Raw genomic sequence first — 23,080 nt, forward strand, 5'->3', positions numbered from 1 at the left:
TTTTCATTTGTTAGGGTTGTTGGAAACATTTCTGTAAGTGTCTTTCAGCAGTGTAGCTTGCAGCTTGGGGTTCAAGGAAATTGAAAAGCACAATCAAGTCTCTCTGATTTAGGAACAGAACTGTGCTGTGATGTGTACAACAGTGCACCCTGGCTATTTTCAAATTGGGTTTCATTAATTCTAGTAGTTCTTCCGTGTGCAAATTTGTGACATCACATGATGTCCATCACATATTGAGTAGTGCCATCACATCCAATTGCAAATTTTGCACACAATCCTGAGGCAGAGTTTTTGTTTTGATCATATATGATACTATGCTAAATTGTATTTTGTCCCATTCCCAGCATGGTGATTTGGCCTTCCCCAAAGCCTAAGACAGGAAATGCATATTTCTGAGATTCTGTTCATTTTTCTCCCTGTTCTGTTCCCATTTTGAATAAAATGAATATACAGTATGGCCATGTAAACAAGAAAGGGGGGATCAGCCCTTCTGTGGTTATGGACAGAGTATACCAGAGTCAACTTAACCTTCTTTTTAAGAAATAATCTCAAATTCTATTCTGTTTAATGTGGAGTTAGAAGCAGTAACTGTGCAGGCAGTGATTCTGCAAGTTGCCACCCATCAGCTGGCTGTTGGTAATTGCTTTTTGTGTTCCCAAACTTGTAGAAATCAAGAGACAATTTAGATGATGTCCTCAGTTGATGAAGATGATCTGTTATTCCAAAGTAACCTCGCTTTCCATCAAAAGAGACACTATCTCCCCAAGGAACTTGGAAATGTAATACAATAATACTTTACCTGATTAAACTAAGTAACTGAGTGGGAAGTAACTTATATTGCATGACTTTAAAGAATCTGTCTATTAGCTGCTCTATTATATTGCAGCCCTCATTAGCAAGGTAATTCATCATACTGGAAAATGTGAATTGTGCTTTATGAATTAGTATAATAATATTCTGCACCTGGTAGTTATTAATTCCGGTTCAGTCTGATTTATCATAACATTAAACTATTCAATGTTTGAATAGAAAAGAAGTTAGTTTTCATGTTGTTCCAAGATACAGTGTGTGGAATGTTTCAGAATAATAATTAGATATTGGATACTACTATATTTTCTGAGGCAGAGATGGTGATTGCTTGAAAATGATATTTAAATGACCCTACTCTGCTTAGAAACCATGTAGCTTAAATTGTACCATGCATTGCTGCTGGATGGACCTCTACAAGAACATTTCTTTCGATGAGAAATGACACTATTTTTGTGCTGACAGTTTCTGTGTAATAATAGTGTTAGGTTTTGCCAACAAGCTACAATTGTTTCTAATATGACAGTTTGTTGAATTGTTGAATTTTGAATGGCGAGTAATTGAAAATGTACATTACTGTGGACTTCACTGGGTGAGGCAGGGGAGGGTGGAATTGAAGTTTGCTTCTGGCTCCAGTCTTGTTTAAAATGCACATGATGCAGCTCTGATTGTGTGAACAATTTTTTAAACCAGTCTCAGAAAGCAGTCATTTACCAGCAGTTAGCAGGGAGATTATGCTGGAGAGATGATACAAAAATGTGTATATTGACTTAAATTGAGATAGATTGCTTTAGCTTATTCTACATGCTATTTCTAATAATATTGAATGTCGGTAACGATTTACCTCAGAGAATCCCAGAATTCTTTATAAGCATTTAATGAATTTTCTTTTGAAAAACGAAGCATGTCAGTGTTGAAAGTACAAGAACACATAGTAAAGTAGTTAGTAGTGAGAAAAAAGTCTAGGTTTGTTGATTCCCTGCTTTAGCCTCTCTGCTGGGACACTTTTCTCTGGGGCTGTGGCAGAGTCAAGGCAAAGTTTGATCTGAGATATTGCAGTGTCTGGTAGGACAATCTGGCACACATTTACCAAGGAGCTGGCAAAACTGTGAATGTGTCAGGTGGTAGCTCAGGACTTAGGTCATGTTAGTGATAGAAGAGCTTGATTCCCCCTGTCAGGGACTGGAGGCAAGTTCTCTCGTGAGTCACACCAGGTTTCATAAGGACCTGCAGCTTAGGGTGTCAGTGGTATTGCTCAGAACACTCACCAGGGCACTTGAGGAGAGAAAGAAATGCTGTGTGGAACACAGAAGAAGGATTGTCTCATTCTGTGCTGCTGGTCCTCTTCCTCTCAGGACAGCTAGTGTCACTATTTTTATTCTCACACCATTTCTTTAGTGTCTAAAACTCTTTTTTTGTGGCCAGATGAGTCTCTTGCTCAGCTTTTTTACTTGGGACTCTAAGGAACAACAGTTTAGAATCTTATGCTTGCCCTGTATTAGGTAATTACTTTATTACTGTGCTTTGGAGAAGCTTGTCAAAATCTTTAGGTAAGCACCTATGGAAAGCCATGCCCAGCTTTAATTCCCTGCTTGTTTGAAGCCTTTAAATGAAATTAAGTCTGCCACTCTGGTGGTGTTGCCAATTAGAAAAAACATTCCTTAAATGAATTACTATGTGGTATGATGTGAGTAATAAATTCAAAAATTCAAATAAATTCATAAGTGATCCCATGTAAATTTTGTGCTTTCTAATTTGCAAAATACTTTTCAGTAATAATTTTGTCTACATTGCTAAGTATCTCCATATGTAGAGGTATCTTATGCTAAGTTTACTCCTGGTTCACATCACAAAATCATTTATTTAAGAAGATGTGTTCTTAAAATAAATGTCTTTGTTGGAGTAGGGTTTTCCATTTATGCATATTGCATTGTTTAAAGGGTAATCATTTGTACACACTGGAAATATATAGGTTTTGATTGTATTTTAGATGTTTCTGAGATTAGAGCAAATATGAGTCTCCATAAATGATCTAAGGTACAGAGCTGTTAAAAGAATGGATTTTCAATTTTCTGAACAAAATGAACTCCTCCAAATTATTTTAGCTCAAATGAAACATTTTTCCAACCTGAAATGGATTTTTAACACCTTTCCGATATTAATTTTTGTCAGTTTAAAATACTTTGTATGAAAACCTCAATAATGCTTTCAGAAACATAGAAATAAAATGTTTCAGAATTGCATAGGTTCTGGATTTAATTTTTTTGACCAGTGCTGCCTGGTGAATGAGGTCCAAGTTGGCAGATAGGTATGGCAGACCTGACTGCTTTTATGAGTGAATAAATTACAAACTGAAAAATTTTAGCATGCTGTACTCCTGGCAGAAATTAATCTGGTTGACTGCCACCTTTTCTTTTTTCCAGTTCAGGTCCAGGAGTGAGAGGTGAGGTTTTTCCTATCCACTGACAGCACAGAGACATCACTTTAGCTGGTCTAAATCAGCATAGCTCTGGTGGGTTTCTACCTGCTGAGGAGCTGTCCCCTTTTCTTCATTATTAATGCCTTAAAATCACTCTGGCTTGATTTTCAGTTAGTTCACCTTGACTTATTGTCCTTCATTATTTTAATATTCATTTATGTTTTTGATCACCTGCTGACTCAATCATTTTTGAGCCCTGGTATTTCATTGCAATAACTAATTCCTAATACTAGCAATCTTGACTTTTCTAATAATTGTTTATTTTCTTTTTTCCTCCTTTTTCTTTTGTTGTCCTCATTAATCTTCTGTTACAGAATTATTTTCTGACACTTCAACGTATTTCATTATGATGATGATTAATAATTTACATTTTACTTATTTAAACTCATATCATTTCTTCCCCTTAAACAGTGAAAATTACTGTAGAGTCCATAAAATCCCTCAGCTAATTCCTGGTGGGTTCTGGCAATCTATGCAAGTTCTTGTTGCTAGAGTAGCATTTTTTGAGGCTAAGTAATCCTGGTTATCTTTGGCTTGGAACTGGCAGCATGCAGGAACTAGTAGAAAACAGTTTAAAAGTTTGATCAGGAATTTCAGACAGAAAAATCATTCTGCTTCCACTGTTTTATCTGTGTATTGATGTCATTTATGCTGCTGCTATTGTACCTCTGATGGGAACCTTGGCAGCAATCCTCTGATTTCTGCCAGTGCAGAGGAAATGTAGGGCAATATTGTTGGTCAAATCCTGCATCAAAGGTAGTCCCATGTGTAAGATGGATCTTTGCTTTACACAGTGACTCCTTTTCTGTGCCTGGATGTTCTGAAGAAGAGAAAAAGCTGCTACTTCAAGTTAACGTTTGACTGAATAATTTACTAACACTGATATTCTTGTAGTTCTGTGAATATTTTATGATAAGCTTTGTGAAGAATCTGTAAATTCAAGCATGAGATCAGCATGAAAAATGGCTTCCATTTAGATTTCCCTGAGTGTATTCACTATTTCATAACTGTGCTCTTGCTCATTTGATGCAGTACACATGACTAGGTATAAATTAAGAACCAGGTTAATTGTTACAGTACAGATTTTATGTGTTGTATTGAAGACCTTTTAGCAGTAGATCAACAGACATTCTTCCTAATTTTGGCCCAATCATTTAATTGTCCTGTCATTTTAGTTTATCATGTAGTGACATGAAAGAGATGTGAGGGAGAAAAACTGAAGTGAAATCTTTTGTCATACTTCACCTGAGAATTTCATTGTGTTTTAACTACAGCATTTAAACAGCTCCACAACAAAGATAAAATTGTTTTAGTTCTGAAGTTATCATTCTTGTTTTCCTTTTGCAAGTGCTGATTGCTAGCACTTCAAATATATCTGCAGCTTATAGAGGTCTGAGAACAAAAAGCACAGCACACCTAAGACCTGACTTTGGTGCTTTTATTGGATAGTATTTCGCTCTGAGTCTGACTTCTCATTCCGAAGCTCTCCTCTGTAAAGGGGAATCAAAATCAGGTGTTGTGTGTTGGTTTGGGACTAAGGAGGTTCACAGAGGCTCAGGGAAATATGTGCAGAGGTACTCCCTGGCTGTAAAAACTGGAGCTGGCATTCACCCACAGGAGCAGTGGAATGTACTAATCCTTAGGGCTGGGTACACTGTGCTAATAGAAAAATCAAGTATTTTCAGAATGTTTCCTTTTCTGTTCAGAACACCTCCGTTGTGAAAGGTTTTGAGAAAATGAACCACTGCTTGATATGGAGGGGGAAAAATCAGGTATGGTTTTGATCTCAGCAGGAGCCAGGAGTCAGGAGCTGCTGATTCTGACAGAGGTGCAATCCTGATTTTTGTATGAAATGGGGGCTCTGGGGGCCCCTGCTCATGGTAATAGCTTGTTCTTCCTGCATGTCAGCACTGCTGGAGTTGCAGCAGTCCCCCTCAAGCTCACAAAGGGGGATGTGCCACTCTGAAAAGCCAAAGTCTGTTGTCTGGGGATCTCCTGGCTCCAATTAAGCCTGAACTCACCTGGGGATGCTGTTTTCCAGCAGCCTGGATTTGTAACCACCTCTCTCCATTGACTGGTGGGATCTTCTCCTTCCAGCCAGCAGCCCTGGGCTGGGCAGCCCCTCTTGCACATTGGGAAATATGGGCTCAGTGCCAGCTTGGGTTTTGCAGGGACTAGAGCAAACAAGATTTCCTCTCTTCCCAGAATTCCCAAGACAGCCTAGGAGTTGCGGAGCCTGTTGTGGTTTTGTGAGACACAGTAGCTCTGGAGTCGGGCCACTCTGCTGTGCTTTCAAAGGCCTACAGAGAATAGTGGCTCTCCCCAGGTAGCTGCAGGCACTGCAGCTACAGCTCTCTCTCCCAGAACTGGCAGCTTGCCTGTCTTCCAACCCAGCGAGCGACAGCGCAGCACGCGCAGTGCTGGCTCCTCCCGAGGGCACCAGCGCCTCAAGAAGTAATGATGAAAACAGATCTTTCCAATAAGCTGAATGCCATTAGCAGTTTTCCTTTTCAGGGTCTCTGGTGCTGTGTAAATCCAGAATAATATTTAAACATATTTTAATAATGGGTAAAAAAAAATCCAAGTATTTTAGCATGTGACTCTGTGTGTATGTGAAGGACTAAAACAAAACCTTGATCAGTGCCGTGACAGTGTATGTCTTTCTCACTCTTAGTATTGAAGAAAGGGGGTTTTTTGGTAGTAAAATATTTATTCTCATAAGCCAGTGGAGAAACCTCTCTAACCAGGACATGCTGTTCTCTATTGGAAGTTGCAACCAACAGTTTTCAAATATCTTTTTGGCATCTCCATGATTTATTAAAAAGCTTCTCCTTGGTCAGGCAAGAGGTTGAGTGTGATCTTTCCAAAATCCTGGTGAAATTCAGATAAATACACAAATTCAGATTTGCTGGACTTCAAAGCAGTCCTCTTGTATTTCCAGCCCAGAGAGAGTGATTGTAACTTTAAGCAATATTTGAAAGGACCAAAATGGAAGCATAGAAGTAATTTTGCTTTGCTGATCCAGTGGCAGGAGAGGCTGTTTGAGGGAAGACAAAGCACCACCAGTACTGGAACATCATGAAGGCCAGATACTGTATCTCTATTTGAGTACCATTTACTCACCTGCAGGAATCCCAATTAACTGGAATTACCACCCCAATTAAGCAGCAGTCCTTGCCATTAAGTATCATTAGGCTTAATTTGGTTCCCTGGGAAATGTCCCGATTAAGCGGATTTCATGATTAAGCACCTGTAATAAATGTTTTAACTTACATGTAAAATTCTTTTTTATTTCATAGAATCTGATCACTAGCACCCAAATAGCAACTAATATGCCAACTACTACTTTTGTAATTTTGTTTTATTAATTGGCTTGTATATGTTAACTTACCTTGGCTTTGCAAAGTTTTGACAAGGAAATCTTCATATTTTTATGTAGTGATTTTGTAACGCAAATATCAAAAAATCCCTGTGTATCTGTCTAACAGCCTGGTTAATATTTTGTCTATTTCTTAAGAGAGAAGCAAACCTCATGTGAACATCAGTCATATTTTGAGGAAACACCTCATTTACTATATTTGGCCAGCTTTCATTTTCTGCTTGATGGAGAAATAATACTTCGCAACCAGAAACAAGTATAGAAAACATCTGCAGTGCAAAACTGTTCAAATGACCATGCATCAGGTCTCATTTTTCTAAAAATAGGTGGTAACAGGTAAGATGTTTTATAGGAAAGATCTCTTGCCTGAGTCTATGGTCTAAAGTAGGGCCCATGTTGGAGATTCCAGGAGAATGTAGAGGTACCCCAGAGAGCTGTAAATCAGGAACCTCATCCCCCCAGCCACAGCATTCCAATGCTTTGTTGGGGTTAATTTACTCTACAGCTCCTGAAATAAAGCCCCTCTTGAGGGACTAAACAATATAGTGAGAAATGAAATGGAGAATTGTGGGGTTTAGCACTGCAAATGCATAAAACCCTAATACCAGCTGGTGGTCTGAGTGTGGGCTGGTGAGATGGAGCTTACAGACAGAGAAGACAACCAAGGTCCCTTGCAGTACTAAGAACTCACATACAATCATGTCTCAGATTTGCAAGTCTTGTCTTGAATAGCAGCAACATGGTGTCATTGAAAAATGTTTATTTGTGAATCCCAGAATATTTTTTTGAAGCATCTCTGATTCACTGACCCTATTAATCCAAAGCTGAGGTCGAAAATATTCTCACCAGGGATTTTTAGCCCTATGGCCAAGCACAAATTTAATATGAATTTATTGTATAAGTTGTTACATGGTCACAGAAATACCTTACTCCTCTAAAGAAAGAGCTGGAGTCTACTTTTATTGCTGAATTTAAATTTACACATCAGATAAAAGAGAATATATATGGGCATAATCTGTTAAAAATAACCAAGGAAGAAGCAAGGAAAAGGAAGTGGTTATTTCACTAAGAAAGGCATAGAATGGATCACAATAAGGGACTCCTTTAATCAGCCCTCTTGAATAGGAAAGTATGACTAAGGAATCCTTTTGTGCATGTAAAGATCAAGGGGGTTTAATCACAAAATAGTGATGGGAACACTCATTAATTTCTTGTATCAGAAGACACTGAAAAAATGGGAGTACAAGTGCTTCATGGCATTATGTACAAAGGGTTTAAACATTGTAAACTTGTGCCATGTACACTCCTTAAATGGGGAAAAATGAAAAGGTCTTGTAAGGAAGGGAAACACTCCTACATACAGTTCTAAATATATGCAAGTATGCTTTGGGTCCCTCAAAGGCTAAGGAAAACACACCAAGAAGAATATAAACTGTTCTAAATAGTTTTCAAATCTCAGGGGTGTGTTTCTCTCTTTCCCTCTCCTCCTTCTCACCCTCTTTCTGCCCCTCTCTCTCGCTCTCACTCTCTTATATTTGCTCTCTAGCTCCCCTCTTTCCCCCACCATACAGGTACTCAGCAGCAGAAATAACATGAGAAATTATTGCAATTTCCTTTAGATAAATCCTGCAGTTGCACTGGTCAGAGAAAAAATATTCAGATTATAAATTGCTTAATGTAGGTTTTTCTTTTGATGTGCGTATAGCTCCCATAAATGTTAATGCTAGGTCTGAGCTTCAAAAGGAGAATATGTCCCTTGCTGTACTGTAGAGTTAAGACATAAGAAAATTAAAAAAACTGAAAAACCCATCTGCCTTGACAGTCCTGCTATTTATTTGGTTTTGGACTACAAAGAAACAAGATAATTAAATCTCTTTACATAATATTTTCTAGTTTTACTGCATACTAAAATAACAGTTTATTAATATCAGTTTATCAATTTCTATCAAGTTATCAAATATCATACTAAAACGTAGAATTATTTCTGTGTTTTTCTGCTTGGTTGCCTTGATTTCTGTATTAACTTTTTCTTTTCCCTCCAGCACTTACATGTAAAGTAAAACTTTGCCAACTAAGCCGCTCAGATTGCTTGTGTGACAGGATTGAGGATGGATCACTGACCAAAAGGCCACCTGACCTTAAATCTCCTAGTGCACTGTGTGATTGGAGCACGCTCACGTAAGATTTGAAAAGAATTCATTGTAAAGACTGGAAAGAGGTCTAGGCAATAAGAATAGGTGCATCAATAGCTACAGCCCTACCTGTAAACCTGGAAATGATCTGCCACAGCTCTGGGTTTCAACAAGGAAAACGTGAGTGCTGTTTTATTAAGCCAAAGCCTTTAATCTGAACAGCATGGCCTTCCTCCTGGAGCCCAAGTCACCTACAAATGATGAGCCAAATGCCATGTCAGAGAGTTGCTGGTTGGAGAGCATCCCCACTCACCTTGTGAGCCTTTTCTGAGGACCAGAAGATGTGAGGAGAGAAGCAGTCTGCTACCTCAAATGATGTGCCCTAAGATACTTTTTTACTCTTCCATAATGTAAGTATTAACTGGGATGGTCTGGTTGGGTTGCCAAAGTATTGAATATTTTAGTGACTGTTTGCTTTCTTCTGTTTGGCCACCTTTATGGAAAATGGAGCTGTAGGAGAGCAGTGGACAACTGGACATGAAGAGAGATAATCATGGGGAGCAGGTTGAGACCAAAAAGGAAATCATGAGGGGCATTTCATTCATTTCATCTATTTGATGTTCTAGTATGGGAGGTGATTTTGAGAGCACAATGGAAGTCTCAGACACTGGAAATGTTTCATGCAGTCTTGAGTAAAACGATATGGAGCAGAACTCTTTTAATTTTGTAGTTCAAAATGATAGACCTATTTTCCACTTGCATATGTTCCCTGCTAGGGTTCCCTTTCTAGACTAGAAACAGTTACGCATGTACTTCCTTCCAAAGAGGACTTTGCTGTCTTTAAAAAAAAAATTGGTATTTTGTGGTGTTTATCCACAGTGACTTCCAGATATATAAGTGAATTTCAAACAGTCTCAGAGACAATACCCTGGTTTTCACTGAAGATGTGTATTGCTGTTTCCTACTTCCTGAATCCCTTCAAACACTGTGAAATTCTCAGCACAATAAAAAGTGATGCTTTAGAAATCTTTTCCTTTGCTGAGGCCTATATCTTCCACTGATGTGAGAGGTATTTTGTCGATATGGGGAAAATCAGAGGCAAGACCTTTAACTTAAACATTACTTTCTTTAAAAAGTAGTGCTGCAAACCTCCCTATAATCACTGAAAATAATTAGGAAAATATCTTGCATGGAGTAACTTAGTATTAATTAGTAAAAATAAAGTAATTCAGCCAGAATGTTAAGGAATATTCTATTATTTCTAGTAAAATAACTGACAAGGGACTGCAGATATCCTAGAGAGCACTATTAAACAGAAAAAAAAATTCCCTTATAAAAAGAAGGCTTAGTGATAAAAAGTAACATGTTAGAGAAGAAATACTTTTGCTAACTGTTATGTACTGCGCTCTTTATTTCCTGTTTTATTTTTATTGGCCTGAACAACATGATGTTAAAATGCTGGCATGTGTCTTCCCCCCTTCTGATCATCTGATCTCAAACAATTGTTTGAATCCCAAAAAAGAGGTCGCTTTATTATTATTTTTGTTCTTTCACATCATGAGAAATCCTCCTGAGGAGAGAGCTGGTATCTGTGGAAAGCATCTGACTCCTGAACAGATTGTGGGTTAAAGGAGTCAAAGGAGTCACTTGGACAATACAAATAAGTAGTCATTTATTATATGCAAATATAACAGGTTGACATAAAACCCATGACTTCACTCAACTAGAAAATAATACTATAACTGAGATATGTTTTTGAAGTTGCTGTTTAGCTTCATATAAGGGGAGAAAATCTCCTGTAGCTCAGATGGGCTTATTTGAAACCAAAGCTTTTGATGTTATAATGTGCAGTCTAAATTCATTAATCCCTCTGTTCAAAAAAAAAAAAGTCTCTTAAATGAGTAATAAACATAATAATGAAAATAACTGCCAGGAAGAACATGAGTTACATCACACTTAGTGTTCCAGCTAAAGATGAAAATTAACTTTGGAAACAGGTTACGCTAAATGAATTTAATTTGTGTTTTGATACAGAATGTTTAAACATGTTGTTATTTCTGGCACCAGGGCTGATAGCTATTAAATGAGAACATCTAAGAACATCAAAGGAACTGGACTTTTTATACTCTTCAGCACCCCCTTGGAGATGTTTATCTGGGCTGTTATCTGGATCCCATACAAGCATCGAACAATGTGCCAGTCTCACCAAGTTACTCTCTTTTCCCAAAAGTTCTGACGCATGCATTTCCTGCACAAATGTTCCATATTTTAGAGTTCACTACAAGTGCACAAATAGAAGTAGTTTGTACTAACAGACTTGACTGTAGATACTTGAAGTTTTTCTTTTATAAAGTATTTGAAATAGAAAAGAAAACTTCCTTCTGTTTGACTCAAACTAAGTTTCCAGATGTCGGGGTCAAAGGTTGGAGATAAAAGTATCAGGTTTTGGCCTACTCTAACTAGACTCCAGACCCAAATGTGTGAGATCTTCCCTAGAGGGGGTTCCTTTTTGTGCTGGTTCATTTTTCTTCTTTAGCTTCTCCCAGTAAGAGGTCCCATTCCATGCTGCTGAATTATGATACTTCATCTCAATCGTTAAGACACTTAAAACTTGTATTTACTGTTTAACACTTGGCTGCAAGTCAAACCTTTTAAATATCTCTTTTTAAAACTTTTCCACTTTTGAAGGCTGTTAATTCTTTTCTTCCTGGGGCTTCAGTGTCCGCGTGTGGGTCCTCTTGGCTGACATTACAAGACTCCTGCTCCAACTATGCCAACAGTGTGCAGTAAAACAAGAGGCCTTACAATTTACACAGAGCCTCAGTAGATGTATAAAGGCTACAGGATATTAGCCCTGCTCTCCCCTTGGCGTGTTCACTGGTTTTTTGGTTTGTTTCTTTCTGCCAGCAGCTGAAACTCCTTAACTACCTCAGAGAAAAAACTAAAATTGGTGCACAAATTAACAGAAGAGCCTGAAGAGTGGTTGAGTCAAATACAAATGTACATATTAGGGTTTAATGCAATAAAATGAAGGCTGCGAGGGCTAATTGTAGGAGTTACGGTTCAGGTCTAACCTATTTCTGGTCACAGGGTGAGTACTTTGCTAAACCCTGAAGGTTTGCATGTGTGAAGAAAGCACCCATCTGGTCAGAGAGGGGCTGTGGAGCCAAGAGACCTGGAGGCATTCGTCCTGCACTCCAGCTCCGTGGGGAAAAAAGGTACGGCTTGGTTACGGATCCTGACTTTGCTCATTCTCCTCCTCTGTGTTTCCTTAGGCATCTACATTCCCATGTGGTACACAAATGTGCCTGCTCCCCATGCCTTCCCCACGGTGCTGTCCTGTCTCCACTCATGGAAGCGTGCCAATTCTTCAACATTTGGCAAAGGCAGAGCACGCTCTGAGAGGTGACCAGCACGGTGACATTCAGTGCATAGCTTGGACACACCAGTTTCTTAAAGGTGGCCTCAGAGATGGGATTTTACTCTGTTAAATCACTCCACTGAGCAGGAAACAAAAGAAGATCTTTCACAGGTACTAGAGGAATAACAAATAAAATCACTAAGGGTAATTGAACTGGCACTTGCAGATGCAGACCTAAGGCAAGGAAGTAAAGTTGCGCGCAGGAACCGAGAGGCATTATTTATGCTGGAAGAGGGCTTCACCTCCAAGTGCCAATTTCTACCTTAGTGCAGGAAAGTAGTTCAGGATATCACAAAAAGTGGAGACAGAAAACACCTTTTAACTTGCCAGGTTTAGTCCCCTGTGAATATTTGGTTTTCCCCATGTGTGTGGTGTGATGCTTTGTACTGTCTGGTTTGAACAATTCAGGCAATAGGAACTCGACTACTTCCCTTGGATGGGAATGTTACCAGCAGTTTGAAAGGCATTTGCTTTTGCTTTTTCTATGACAGGGCAATTAGGGAAGTCAGATGCCTGCTATGTTTGGAAGCCCCTCGAGGAATGAGGTAGTAGAAGAGTCTGCAAGTTATGGTGGTGTAGAAAAAAGGCCTCTCTTTGTGAGCTGTCAAGGAGTTCTGTGCATGAGGGCAGTGGCACAGAAAGTCAAATGAACAGTGAAATCAGTGGAGGAAATGGCTGCTGACAGAACAAAACATTGAGAGAAACTTCATAAATGGCAGATCTAGTCTGAGTTCAGGTCAGTAATCACTAACAAGTTGGGGTAGTTGTAGAAATTGGACTTCCTGTAGATAGGGGACTGTCACAGTGGGACTATGATAAAGATGAGCTCAAAGAGACAAGGAAAAGCCAGACAGATAGGAATGAGAAAAATTTCCATAGTAAAATCCTGGGGTCAGGATGTGCTGGAGCCTTGCTGGTAGTAAAGCAGCAGTGGTTGTGGGCTGGGGCAGAGAAGAAAGTCTGGGCTGGATGAGACACAGGAAGGAAGAAGGGTAGACAGTCTCACAATGAGGCAGAGCAATATTTAATATACTGTTCATGCATTAAGGTTGGTAAACATGATTATTATAAGTAATTATTTTAATGTTGCTAAAGCAGGGAAAAGAAAGTTCCCATCTGTTTTGCTCTACTGCAAATGCATGGATTGTTCCTGTGTGTTATATATATATATATATATTAGCATCATGGTAGTAATAATATTCATGAAGGAGCTCACATTGTAGTGATTTTTGCTGCTGCTATTTTGTACTTTGCTTCTTTACAAACAGGCATTTTTTTGCTTGAGATTACTTGTTTGCTTTGGTTTCAAGTGAACCCACACTAAATGGTTACCCTTGTTCACCTGTGGTCTTTTGACCAAATTCTGTTTCCCTTCAGTTAGTCCAGTTATTCTGACTTGTTTTATCCCCTACCCACTCTGAAATAACAGAAATTCTTATCAGATTGTTTTGGGGTTTTTTTGTCAGCTACTTATAGGTCAACTCTTTTTGGGCAAAATTCTCCCTTGACGCTTGCAAGCCCCTGAACTCAAATTCCAGTGGAAGATCTCTTAAGTCAGGAATTATGTAAAGTCCAACAAAACCCACATGGTTCCCTCCTTTTACTGGTCCACCAATAAACTCAGGCAGGAATTAGTGAAGTAACCAGAAAGCTCATGAGAAACTCAGGAATTAAGGCACAGTCCTTCTTGGCTCTCCACTGGAGAACAGTTCAGTGAAATGCTACCACTGGTACTTTTTAACAAGTTGAAACTGCCTTTTAAATAAGTTAAGCCATATTTTATACCTTTCCAGTTAAGAGGTCAAAAATCATATATGTTTCCAATAGTATTTTTAAAATTAACCTGGAACTTTTGAAAATGTTAGCACTTGGTTCTTTCTGAGGCCCATGTGACTTGAAACATTTGAGAATTCAACATTTTTTTTAAAATTAGATTTGATAAACACTGTCCCTTTACACATTTTTCTCTTCTAATACCTGCTTTCAGTCTGTTACTGAACACACCTGCAAGGAATTTTATTCTTCTCATGCACCACTGTTTGAACAGTGATTTTAAAGAAAGCAGCCTCTGACAGCTACCTGACAACGAAGAGTGAATTGACGATATAATAAAAGTCATATTTAGAGTAAAAAACCCTGAATTTATTGGGACTGCAAAAGCAAAACCACGCAGCAGGTCAGAGAGAAGCTCGGTTATACGTATGGAAGGATTTTGCAGGGCAGTTTGACAGGACCATGCCTGTAAGTAGCTGGGCCACGGGCAGCAAGAAATCAGGATGAAAACCCACATGGTTTTCTGCAGAATCACTGCTGGTGCTGCTCTGGGAGAGAGCAAGAGAGTGAAGGAGAAAGCAGAGTGATGGGAGATGAGCACTGGCGAGGAAGCATTTGGATCTGTGAACAAAGAAGCCTCTTGCTGTTTGCTTCCTGCTCTGCTTGCTCTCTGATTGTCAGGGGCTGGAGGTGATTTACTGAACAGTCTGGACTTTGCATTTGGTATTTTGCAGTTACATTTAAAAAACCTGGCTTCAAGTGAGGTGTTGTGTTCGGTTTTTTTCCCTAGCTAGGTTTGCTTACTGCAAAGAAAATATATTATTTCCATTTCTCTCTCTTTTTCTTTTTGCCTCCACTGTTTTTAATGGAAGTTGCATCTGTAAAAACTTGATAGGAACTGGGATAGAATCACATACTGACAACAAGGCAAGCAAAATATCTCAGTAATTGATATCAAGAATTTATGTATTTATTTATTGATATAACTAAATTCCCTCTTGTACATATATATTATATCCATACAGATGATTCATCCCAAATATACAAATGTCTCTGTTTGTGCGAGTGCATGTGTGCTTGTGTTAAGAACTACTTTTATTTTTCTTAAAGTACCATCAAAGAATTCAAGTAGTAAACTTCCCTGGACAGCAAAATAATTTTGACCCATCTGCAATGAGGTAATGACCTTTTCCTTCCTTTCATTCTTCCACATTTTTACTGTATCTTTAAAGTACATTAAATACAACCCAATGCAGCAGCTATAAGAGAGCCAATGAACACTTTCAAAGAAAAACTGCTGTTTGATCATCTCAAATGGAATGAAGGAGAAATGCATTCAGTAAAGTCTTTCTGTGGATTTGTTTTTGTTTTTAAAGAGACATTTTTTTCAGTTTGTTTTCAAAGGAAAAGAACAAACTGTTCCAGATTTGGAAATACATCATGAGGTCACTTGAAACAACAACAGAAAAATCCGACACAAAACCCCTCTCAACTTATCTCCTAAAATGTTTTTCACAAAATGTACAAAATCAATTATATTTGAGAGACCATGATCATTCTGATTGTATGTTTTAATAGTGCTGCAATTGACCAGGTGTGCTCATTTGATTACATTTGAAGAGGTTGTAGAGAGTACATCCAGACTTCTGAAACACATTATTTAAAATAATTGGTCATGTATATCTGGAGTCTGGCTGTAGTTTTGCTGTTCTAACATTGGAATATCTCCATTGAGGTCAGCCAACTAATTTAAATGTTACATGTTTATTCACATGTTTATTATCTGATTTTTGGTGTCTTAGCAATTTATTGTAACTGTGGAATGACTGTGGAGATGGCCAGAAGGTTGTCACTGACAGCAAATACTGTAATTGCTGTACAGTGCACAAAGACATTCTTTACCCTATTGTTGTCATTGGACTGATTTTATAAAAACCCCTGAAGGCTATGGTCTTTTCAACTCCTTTGCTGCCACCTTCAGTTCTCCCACACTTATCCTTGTTCTTGGACAAATAGGAAATACACTTGGAACAACACAAACTTAATTAAGGAAGACATGGGCCATTAGGGAAGAAGGTAGATCTACTGGTAGCATTTCCAGGATTTGAAATGTGTCAGCACTATGTCTGTGAAGAAAAATATTAATTAAGTATAGGTATTAAACTCTACATCTAACAGAAAAGAATGAAAAAGAATTGCTCAGACTTTCTGCATAAGCACAGCCCAGAATTTGGCCTGCATTCTCCATTATTGGCACTGGCTTTGGTTGAACTGTAGGAGCTGAGTGAAGAGACACAGACTTGATTGATAGGCTTCAAGTGGCTTAAAATCCTCCAGTGGTTGTGTAAAGAAAAGAAGGCTTTTGTAGTTTCAACTATTCAGCGACTTATCAAATAACTGGTGCTACTTCTGTCTAGAAGCTTTTCTTCCTAAATTCCCACAAACTGTGGGCAAAATCCAGGGTTCTCTCCATTGAACATCAGTCAACACATCCATGGACTTAAGATGTCACCTTGGGAACCTGACAGGTACTAATAATTTCTTCAGCTGCTTTAGTCTCTCACCATAGCAGGAGTTCCAGGCCCCTTTCTCAGAGTTTAACAATTTGCCAACCTCCTTGTAGAGTACAGTAAACAAAAATCTTGTGAGTTTTTAAACATTATGTTAGAAAATTTTGCCGGAATTTGCGCAGAAATCTTGGTCAGTGCACCACAGATGGTTGTGTTTGCATGAGCTTTAAAGGGGTTTGGGGGTGGGGGTAAGTGTGTGGTGTATGAGGGAGAAGAATTCAAAGAACCAGCAGCAATCCAGGCTCATCCCCAATATGGTGCTACAACGCCCTCACTGCCCAACATGCTGTTAGTAAATCTATCCCCTAAGTACATGAACAAGTGTACATATTTCAGAAAACCAAATTAATTTAAAAATATTTTTCATACAAGTCAGATGAAGCCAATACAAGAAATAAAGTGGAATTGTATTTGTATCTGTATTTGTATCGTAACTATATTTCAGAGTAAATGGAACTAAGCCATTTCCCTTAATAATTTTCTGCTCAATAATATAGTGTGAGTATCAATGCATATAAACTCAGTGAGTGACTCAAGGCTTGTGTAAATGGGTGCTTTCCAGTCAGAGCTTTATAATAACTTTCATAATTTAAATATTTTCCCCTGACACTTTGTAATTTTAAATGTAGCCTTTAACTGAATTTTTAAATTAGTATGGGTTATACTTTAATTTCATTAATGATCCTGATAGTTTCTGAGTGATCCCATTATATTAATTCTTCTTTAAGACTGAGTTATTTACTCTTTCTTTTGGTAATTTTCTCTGGATATTATTGTTCCTTAGTAATTTGCAGAATCTAGCTGATTTTGCAGATACATTAAGGAAGCAAAAAGAAAATTAAATTGCTGCCCATTTTAGTCAAACAAAATGCTTTTACAGATTAGTCTGTAGCTAAAAGAATTGTGGAGGGAAAATTGTTGTGAAAACAGAAAAAAATCCCTTTTTTATGATGAGTAAAGTCTACAACTACACATGAAAGCAAAACGCTATAGCTACAGGTCTACACCTCACAAATGCTGAAATAAATTAATAATGTCTTAAATGTCTAAAATCTTAATGGCTTCTTAAACTCTTTATAAAAGGATCTCGACAGGTTTTATCCATGTTTACAATTTACCACCAGTTTGAATGTATAAAATAATTGATTTTTTAAAGGAAACACTGTATAAAAAGCTTTTATATTTAAATTTTGGAGCAGTTTCAATGAGTCTGTAAATGCAGTAAAGTTTTAAGCCCCTGTGATTCATAATGTGTATTCCTTTCAAAAATAATTTATGTAAAACAACTCCAGATGCTAGATATTTTTACACAAAAAGTACCTGTAAAGAAAAAAGTACCTGTATTGTAGCATGGGGTGCTTTACATGGGGAAGATTCGTAAAGACTGGGTCAAAGAGAAATTGATCTTGTGGACATTTTGGGGCAAATGCAGTTCAGTCGCACAGCTCTGCCAGCTCAGGCATCAGGTCTCCCCTGAGATCTGCTCCCCCAAGCATTTCCTCACCCCACACCAGCTGTGGCTTTGTTTGTGTGGCCCCATTGGCCACCTACACATTCACATTTTTGCTGTCACCCCTATTCCACATGGAAATGCAGCTGGTGTGTGACAGAGAGCAGACAATAACTGCAGCCCAGTGTTGCTGTGGGGTGGAAAATACTGGCTTTTGAATGATGAGAGTTTATTTACTCAGAGTCTGTCTTGTCCTTCACAGTCCAATTGCTGTGATGCTGCTCAAAGCATTGGACTACAGGCTGAGAGGATGCTCAAAATGCAGCTGATAATGTCCTAACTTACATGATCTTCTAAAGATACAAGTATCTATAAAAATACAGCAGTAAAGGAGCATCCAGGGGTACAATACTAGCTTGCTGGCTTCTCTACTTGCATAGAGTTTTGAAGTTTGTTAATGATAATAGAAGTGAAAATTACTCCATCTGTTAGGAGAAATGTTTACTCCTCTGTACCAGGAAGCTTGTATCTCTCTGCAGCTTATTGTCAGTTTTACTTTGTCAGTTTTACATCAAGCAGCAGGAAAAAGAAAGCATAAAAATCAAAATGAGCTGAAAAATACCTTTCAAGCTGATTTACGGAATAAGATATATTACTGAAAAAGATCTGCTTCCTTTGATGTTATCCAGCTCACCATACTATGCATAGTTTATGGATATGAGAGGTAGGTGATTCTTGGAAAAATGCATGTTCTTCAAACAATAACAATTTGAACAGGTTAATTCTAAACCCTCTAAAAGTTAGAGTCTGAATATATTGTATTATAATATTGACAGTAAAACACAAAAAATGCAAACGGTCTAGGACATATCTAAACTTTGTGCTTGGGAATTTAGGCTGATACTGCTACAGAAATTGATATAACAGTTTGCAAAAGAGCTGAGAAAAATGACCTTGAAAATCAGCTAAGGTCAAAGACTTACAAACTTCAGGTTCTGACTTCTGCCAGAGGACTCCAGCTAGATGCCCAGTTTACCTTAACACAACAAAACTGTTATTCTCAAGGAATCTAGAGCATTCAGAAAAACAATCTTCTTCTCCCTTATTGATTTACTTTTCACCTGTGGGTTTTTTGTCTATGTAGTTTCTTTTTAGGAAAAAAATAGCAGAGAGGAGAGTCTAAGTAGCCATCCTTCCTCTAGGATGAGGCTCACCTCTTCCCCTCCTGCTCAGTATCCTGCTATCCTTCAAAGTGAAGGAGTGGTGCCTCTGAAGTCTTTGTCATTTAGCAGCTGTGGGAATTGAATTCATTTTGCCTGGTGTCATAGACAGCCCTTCTCATCCCAGCAGCTACAACCCCCTAATTGTCCGGGTCTGTTCCCACCCCAACATGCCTGAGGAAGGGCAGCCATCGCCACTGAGACACAGTGTGACAGTGTCACCTGAGCTGTGGGACATCAGTGCACACCCAGGCTGTGATCTGACTCATTCAGGGTGTGGGATTCAGGCTTTTGCCATGCAGAGGTTGAATCCTGGTTTTGGAGGGAAGGGTGACCCTTCAGGCAGAGAGAAATGAGTTTGAGCAGTGGACTGGAGACTCAGGGAGCAGCACAATTAAGTGACCTGGAGACTGTTGTCCCTGGCCCTTTTCCATAAAAGCACATAAATATAGTTAGACATATGTAAGTGGATAATCATTTAATTCCTAAATAATGCCAGTAGCTAGGGGGTTTCAGTGGGCATCACTTCAGTGCAGAAAGCAACTATCCTCTAAATCCTGAACAAACACAGTGGGACCAAAAGTGACAGTGAGCTTTATTGTTCAAGTCCTTGAGGGAACTTTCAGCAGCTGCTATGTTTAGTGAGATTGGCATGTTGAATTTGTTCCACAGTATATCCTGCAATCTGTGGATCCTAAATCAATGCACTCACCTGTCCCGAGTGAAGGGACAGTCTTCAGATGGTCACAGGAAACTTGCAGACAAAACACATCAGTGCTTACAGGGACTTGGAGAGATTTTCTGGGCTGCACTTCAGAGCTGGGTCCCCACATGCCACAAGCTGCAGGGGCATTCAGTTGCCTCCACACAGCAGGTTAGTTCCATTTAAGAAGCCATATTCTGCTGACATGTCTGCTATTCCAGAAAATTCTGATATCTGTCTGACCTATATCGTATCTGACATCTTCTGCCTCCTTTTCACTGCCAAATAGCTGAATATCCATTTATTACTTAATGCCTGAAAAGCCATAGAAATCTTGATGCTGTAGTCTTTGAAGTCCTACTCTTGTCCAATGCTTTTCATTTCAAATGCTTGTCTTGCTTGGGGGACATACAAATTGGAGCCAGAAACAGCAGAAGTCCTGAGAAAGCTGCAACTAAACTGAATAACATTTTCTGTTTCATGGTGACTTTTATCCTCCCCTTTCTGTTCTATTTCATGTGTTAAGTCAATCCTGTTAAGCAGTTAACACTCACAAGTAGATTTAATTAATATTGATAAAATTAGTTTCACAATTAGTGATTTTGGATTTCACATGTGCATCACCTTTTGCAGGATAAGACCACAACACGATGCACTTGTCAGATCAAGGGGTTCTCTCCTGTTTGTGATTTGCTGCATAAAGAATGCTAGATGTCTCACCCATGTCCTTTTTTCTTAGCTATATATTTTTTAAATAACTTATTATAGGACCTGTATATAGGTGTTACCTGATAGAATTAAATATATTTGATGACTTTGTGTTGGAGAAGTTTTATAATGTTTGCTTGTTATAGATTTATATTGTCAGCTGCTAATACAGCATTTCCATATTTCATTGTGTGCAGCTCCTGTATGTTTGGAAAAAAAAAATCTCATGAAGTAAGCAATGTATTCTGGCTGATATTTGAAAAAAATGAAAAGTCTGTGTTTTGGTTTTGATTGTTTGTTATTTTTGTGAGACGTCTCTAGAATCTGAAGTACATTTTGGAGCTTGAGAGGTGCCTGAAATGCAATGGGTATAAGAAGAATTACTGAGTTCTCAGCATTAGTCCTGACTCAGGTTAGTTTATTATATTTGAAGTTTAGAATTTAAACAATATATTATCATATTTTGATGATTCCCACAGTAGAATGAAAATAAAAAGTGCTTAAAAACAAACATACACTTAAATTTTGGCAGATAAGTCCTTCTTAGTTAACACTTCACAGAAATTACTTGTATGTACTTGACAACAGCATACATTTTTCATAAATCTGATTCTTGTGTTCTCAGGGAAAATATAAGGAAAAAACAGCAAAAAGGAATATGACAAAGATGACATCTTGGCAAACTCACCAAACTTATTATCATCTACAGTAAAAACCTGAAATATCAACCAGGCATGTAACTTTAGGTCATTCTATGCTATTTTTTCTCTTGAATTTTAGACTGTGGCCAAATTTTACCACTTTTTTTTCCTTTAAAATACATGAATAATGTAGTCCCTCCTATCTTCCCACTGAGCCTGTTAAACTCCCGTTACCTGTAACACAAATGATAGCAGCTGTCTGCCCTGGAAATGAGCCTGGAGGTTTTTCCATTTGACAGAAATACTGGTACTAGTGGTATTGCAACTTCCCTCTCCTGAATCATAGTACTCTCTGCTCTTAGTCTGTTTTATGTTATTAAATTCAGGTTGGTTTTGTTCTTATTTTTCAGACCCCCAACACTGGTTCCTCAGTGGATGGTCACTGAGATCCCTTAAAATACATGGTGTCCCTGTGTGTAATTAGTGCACTCAGCATAATTTTGTTTTTCTCTGGCCTTATGTACAAGTGAGACATTTCCCCAGTGGCTGTGGTGGTACAGTGACCTCTGGTGCTGTGCTGGTGTCCAAGGGGCACTGCTGCTGCCATTGGAATCACCAGCAGACACTGTGTCCTCATTGTGCCCAGAGGGAAAGATGCTGCTCTGAGTAACCTGTGCTCTGCTAAACCGACCACAGAAATATCCTAGAATCCAGGATGTGAGAGGGAGGAACACCTTGATTGTGAGTCCTGAAGGAGCCCAGTAACAGGAACAGAAGGAGAAAGCCAAGTGTGTGGATCCTGCCATGTGTCAGAACACTCAGAATGTGGCACTGCTATGCAGGCAAAAGGCTCATCATTCACAGCCATGAGGAGCATATCCTTACTTCTCAGTTGGAAAAGCTCTCTATGTTCGCACCCTCCTCTTTTAGTGATGTCCAGCTGTGGATTTAGGGGGCTTATTATATTATTATATGACATTTAACAGTTGTGCTATAAACAGCACTGTGTACCTTGCTTCAGAATGGTCTGAATCCTATAATGCATATTACACAGATAGAAAATACTACACATCAGAAAACAATTCCCATTTATCTGTTGCATTTGGGTAATATCAGTTTTTGCTGAGTTTATCCTGTCTGTTGCCTAACTTTTTTTAGCACTAAATTTACATGTTGTGTAGGCACATCAAAACATCTCAATTTGTTTTGGTTTTGTTTTATTTAAAAGCTATTTCAGATTGCCCAGGCATATTTTTGTCCCATATCACCAGCAGGACTCTTAAGCTCAGAATATATTATTGTTTTCTTGATGTGTTATGTGTTATCTGACATCTGCTTTCTTTGTCATGCCAAATCCTCCAAGCAAAATTTTGAAAGACCTGAAAGATATTTTTAGTAAACATCTTCTGGCAATAATGCTTAATTTCATCACTACTCTTAAAAATTTTGTCTGCATGATAATTGCTTCTGAGTTTCCATACGGTCTCTCCATTGGCATTTAGGATTTTTTTTTTCCTTTTTACTACACACCTCATGTAGCCGATGCCATAACTTTTAGAAAGATAGATATAAAAAGGTAATAATCTCTGTGATTTCCATTCCCTTCGGGCCAACCTCCTGAACAGAAGAAAAACTAAATTGTTGATGCATGAGAAAACAAATACAGTGCTTTTATATGTACTGTAGTTTGAGTTTTTCTCTATAGCACTCCCTTAAAAACACCAGTGCATAATTATCCTAATTATGTGATTGCTGTCTGGCCAGCAAAAGAAGAGTTGAACAAAATAAGCTTCAGCA

At 38.4% G+C, this 23,080-nt stretch overlaps 1 long non-coding RNA gene across 1 annotated transcript; it reads left to right on the forward strand.

Annotated features, from left to right (window-relative positions):
- The first annotated feature begins 19,038 nt into the window (after positions 1-19,038).
- Positions 19,039-21,992, forward strand: LOC135278886 (uncharacterized). Its single transcript, XR_010346264.1, has 3 exons — positions 19,039-20,105; positions 20,964-21,054; positions 21,268-21,992. It is a non-coding gene; the product is annotated as an uncharacterized LOC135278886 (long non-coding RNA).
- Positions 21,993-23,080: the final 1,088 nt, after the last annotated feature.

The sequence above is a fragment of the Passer domesticus genome, chromosome 11 (assembly GCF_036417665.1).
Source record: "Passer domesticus isolate bPasDom1 chromosome 11, bPasDom1.hap1, whole genome shotgun sequence".
In the NCBI taxonomy this organism is placed as follows: domain Eukaryota; kingdom Metazoa; phylum Chordata; class Aves; order Passeriformes; family Passeridae; genus Passer; species Passer domesticus.